Source organism: Lipotes vexillifer, unplaced genomic scaffold (genome assembly GCF_000442215.2).
Source record: "Lipotes vexillifer unplaced genomic scaffold, Lipotes_vexillifer_v1.1 scaffold120, whole genome shotgun sequence".
NCBI lineage: Eukaryota > Metazoa > Chordata > Mammalia > Artiodactyla > Lipotidae > Lipotes > Lipotes vexillifer.
Window position 1 is genome coordinate 2737665 of NW_006791240.1, and position 4906 is coordinate 2742570.

The window sequence follows — 4906 nt, forward strand, 5'->3', positions numbered from 1 at the left end:
TCTAGACTGAAAGGCAAGTCAGACTACAACGGTGTATTGATACCACTGGGGACCACAGGACCAAGTAGATGTCTAGATGCCCTCACTTCTCCCTCTCACTTCAACACAACTGATATTTGTCAGTGCCTGGAAGTGATGTGCAGGGTAGGAAAGGTGGGGGGATCAGTGAATATGATTTCCTCTTCTACAATATAAGAAGCATATGGGGCTTCCCTGGTGGCACAGTGGTTGAGAATCTGCCTGCTAATGCAGGGGACACAGGTTCGAGCCCTGGTCTGGGAGGATCCCACATGCCGCGGAGCAACTAGGCCCGTAAGCCACAACTACTGAGCCTGCACGTCTGGAGCTTGTGCTCCGCAGCAAGAGAGGCCGCGACGGTGAGAGGCCCGCGCACCGCGATAAAGAGTGGTCCCCGCTTGCTACAACTGGAGAAAGCCCTCGCACAGAAACTAAGAGCCAACATAGCAAAAATAAATTAATTAATTAATAAACTCCTACCCCCAACATCTTCTTTAAAAAAAAAAAAAGAAGCAGCATATGTAAATTCAAAGGTACATAGTCAACTGAAAGCCCAGAAATAAGACAAGGTTTAAGATACAAATTAATATTCCAAACTGGACTAAGATATTGATGCTCTGACAATACTCTTAAGGATGTTTCTGATTCCAAAGGTCTATGAGATTTGAACCAAAGCAAAATGTATTTTATCAATATCAAGCATCACTTATAGAATACCTTCAAGGATTATATGTACGGAGTATCCAATGTGAAGGTGAATGAGAATTTTTAACCCAACTATTTTAAGGAATTAATACAACCAATTGTCTAGATCTCAACTGAAGCAGAAACAAAGGCAAAGATTATAACTATAGAGTGAACTGTGTATCAAAACGTTTGAAAAGAATATACGATCAAATGAAAATTATAGAAAGATCAATATCAATATAATAAATATGCTGGCAATAATAAAACTCATATTCTATTTCGGAGAAAAACACCTATTAATATAGTCGTCCAAGAACGCAAAAATAAAAACATGTCTGGATATTTACTAGAAATTATTTTATTCTCTCCTAAGAAAAAGACTATTCTTAAAGACAGAGACACCAACTTTCCCCAACACAGGGGCTGACACATAAAGGGAAAATAACACTGAATGCTTCTGAATTTGATCAAGTTAGCAAGAACCATGATGCTGGGCATGAACTAATGGTAATGGGCTTATTTCCACTCTAGGAAGTACATGAAATTTAGTTTAGCTCACGACTGAGATCTATCTAGAGTATACAGTGGCTCAAAAAAAAAAGATGATAGGCTCAGCAAAACACTGGCCACAGTCAAACAAGCTCCAAACAGAGGAGGCTCAGGTTTCCCTGTTTTGCCTAGAGGTGCTGCAGCACAGAAAGTCAAGCTGTAGGTATTTCCAAGGCGCTCACTCTAGCTATCAGCCACACCTGAGCGAACTATACCCACGAGCATCCTTAGCCAAGGACAACTGGGGTCTAAGACCTTGCCCTTCACAATTGGTTTGGTATCTCAGGAATGTTGAGAAACTGCTTAAGAAGATGAATATCACTTTTGTGATGGGGCCAAGTCTCACCATTTCAGAGAAAGGACGATGCTACAAAGGGTTGCTCTGCAGGCCTTTATTTGGCCCAAAGCTTGTTTCCAGACACCAATGTCTTACCTATCAATCATCCCAGTGAGATTAATGCCTATTAGATGTCTGAATGCATCTTTATATTAAACTTAAATATGCTTGCTTTAACTTATGGACAATGAACAGAAATTATTTGGAAAGAATGAGTATAACAAGTGAGCATCTATAGAAACAAGAAGACCACTAGCAAAGAATATGCAGGCAATTGGACAGAAACCCCTCTCTTCCATTTTATTGATATACACAGGCCTGATTTCCAACCACTACATCACATAAACATCAACCCATTTTCACATATCTTCTAAAAGGTAAGACAGAAACAGTAAAACAACAAAGACTTCTGTAAGAATGATTTTGAAACAATGAAATGTGTTTCAATGTCCTTTCCAAGTGCCCGTTAATGTAAATGTGTATAGGAAAACTGTATCATGCGTATGCCTCACTTCTAGAAAGAATATTGGGGCAAAAGCAATTGACTTTCATATCTGTCCCATATTAAAACTTATAAGGTGTCCGTGGGCTTCACCAGCCACAGTTTGTCTATTCTAATCAGGTTTCCTTCTGAAACTGGTTCCCTGAGGAAAGAAGGGCTGCTCTCGGCTGAGACAGAGCTCCCACAGGGAACAGTCTAAATGGAAAACTTCACATCAGCAGTCCAAATACCAATCCAATCTCCAAAGAAGAATAATATTTTGACCTAACAGGTTTAATCAAAGAAGTAATCCCAATGTTCTTCATGTGTTTCTTGGGCTTTACAATGAAAGAAATGTTATACTTAGGACATGGATTTAAATATGGAGGAAGAGAGGATCACGGGAAGATGGCGGAAGAGTAAGACGCGGAGATCACCTTCCTCCCCACAGATACAGCAGAAATACATCTACACGTGGAACAACTCCTACAGAGCACCCACTGATCGCTGGCACAAGACCTTGTACCTCCCAAAAGGCAAAAAACTCCCCACGTACCTGAGTAGGGCAAAAGAAAAAAGAAAAAACAGAGACAAAAGAATACGGAAACAATAAATGCTGGAGGGGGTGTGGAGAAAAGGGAACACTCTTTGTCACTGTTGGTGGGAATGTGAATTGGTACAGCCACTATGGAGAACAGTATGGAGGTTCCTTAAAAAACTACAAATAGAACTACTATATGACCCAGCAATCCCACTAATGGGCATATACCCTGAGAAAACAATAATTCAAAAAGTGTCATGTGCTTTTTCGCAAGGGGTTTGCCGCCAGGATACAGGTGTCGTGAAAACCATCGCTAAACCTAAGCAAAAATGGGAAAGGAGAGGACGCACATCAATATCGTCATCAGACACGTAGATTCGGGGAAGTCCAACACTACTGGCCATCTGATCTACAAATGTGGTGGGATCGACAAGAGAACCATTGAAAAGTTCGAGAAGGAGGCTGCCGAGATGGGGAAGGGCTCCTTCAAGTATGCCTGGGTCTTGGACAAACTGAAAGCTGAACGCGAGTGTGGTATCACCACTGATATATCCCTATGGAAATTCGAGACCAGCAAGTACTATGTGACCATCATTGATGCCCCAGGACACAGAGACTTCATCAAAAACATGATTACAGGCACATCCCAGGCTGACTGTGCTGTCCTGATTGTTGCTGCTGGTGTTGGTGAATTTGAAGCAGGTATTTCCAAGAAGGGGCAGACCCGTGAGCATGCCCTTCTGGCCTGGGTGTGAAACAACTAATCGTTGGAGTTAACAAAATGGATTCCACCGAGCCACCATACAGCCAGAAGAGATATGAGGAAATTGTAAAGGAAGTCAGCACCTACATTAACAAAATTGGCTACAACCCTGACATGGTAGCATTTGTGCCAATTTCTGGCTGGAATGGTGACAACATGCTGGAGCCAAGTGCTAACATGCTGTGGTTCAAGGGATGGAGAGTCACCCGTAAGGATGGCAATGCCAGTGGAACCACACTGCTTGAAGCTCTGGATTGCATCCTACCACCAACTCGCCCAACTGACAAACCCTTGCGTTTGCCCCTCCAGGACGACTACAAAATTGGTGGTATTGGCACTGTCCCTGTGGGTCGAGGGGAGACTGGTGTTCTCAAACCTGGCATGGTGGTCACCTTTGCTCCAGTCAATGTGACAACTGAAGTGAAGTCTGCCGAAATGCACCATGAAGCTTTACATGAAGCCGTTCCTGGGGACAATGTGGGCTTCAAGGTCAAGAACGTGTCTGTCAAAGAGGTACGTCGTGGCAATGTGGCTGGTGACAGCAAAAATGCCCCACCGATGGAAGCAGCTGGCTTCACAGCTCAGGTGATTATCTTGAACCATCCAGGCCAAATTAGTGCTGGCTACACACCTGTGCTGGATTGTCACACAGCTCACGGTTGCCTGCAAGTTTGCTGAGCTAAAGGAGAAGACTGATTATCGTTCTGGGAAAAACCTGGAAGAAGGCCCCAAATTCTTGAAATCTGGTGATGCTGCCATTGTTGATATGGTTCCTGGCAAACCCATGTGTGTTGAGAGCTTCTCTGACTATCCTCCTCTGGGCTGCTTTGCTATTCGTGACATGAAACAGACGGTTGCTGTGGGTGTCATCAAAGCAGTGGACAAGAAGGCAGCTGGAGCTGGCAAGGTCACCAAGTCTGCCCAGAAAGCTCAGAGGGCTAAATGAATATTATCCCCAATACCTGCCACCCCAGTCTTAATCAGTGGTGGAAGAACGGTCTCAGAACTGTTTGTCTCATTTAGCCATTTAAGTTTAATAGCAAAAGGCTGGTTAATGATAACAATGCATCGTAAAACCTTCAGAAGGAAAGGAGAATGTGTTGTGGACCATTTGTTTTGTGTGTGGCAGTTTTAAGTTATTAGTTTTTAAAATCAGTACTTTTTAATGGAAACAACTTGACCAAATATCTGTTACAGAATTTGACACCCATTAAAAAAGTTTAATGAGAAAAAAAAGAGCGTCATGTACCAAAATGTTCATTGCAGCTCTATTTACAATAGCCAGGAGATGGAAGCAACCTAAGTGTCCATCTTCAGATGAATGCATAAAGAAGATGTGGCACATATATACAATGGAATATTACTCAGCCATAAAAAGAAACGAAATTGAGTTATTTGTAGTGAGGTGGATGGACCTAGAGTCTGTCATACAGAGGGAAGTAAGTAAGAGAAAAATAAATACCATATGCTAACACATATATGTGGAATCTAAAAAAAAAACGGTTCTGAAGAACCTAGGGGCAGGACAGG

General features: G+C 42.5%; 1 pseudogene; it reads left to right on the plus strand.

The window, feature by feature from the left end:
• Positions 1-2942: 2942 nt before the first annotated feature.
• LOC103074164 (elongation factor 1-alpha 1 pseudogene) lies at positions 2943-4322 on the plus strand (annotated as a pseudogene).
• Positions 4323-4906: the final 584 nt, after the last annotated feature.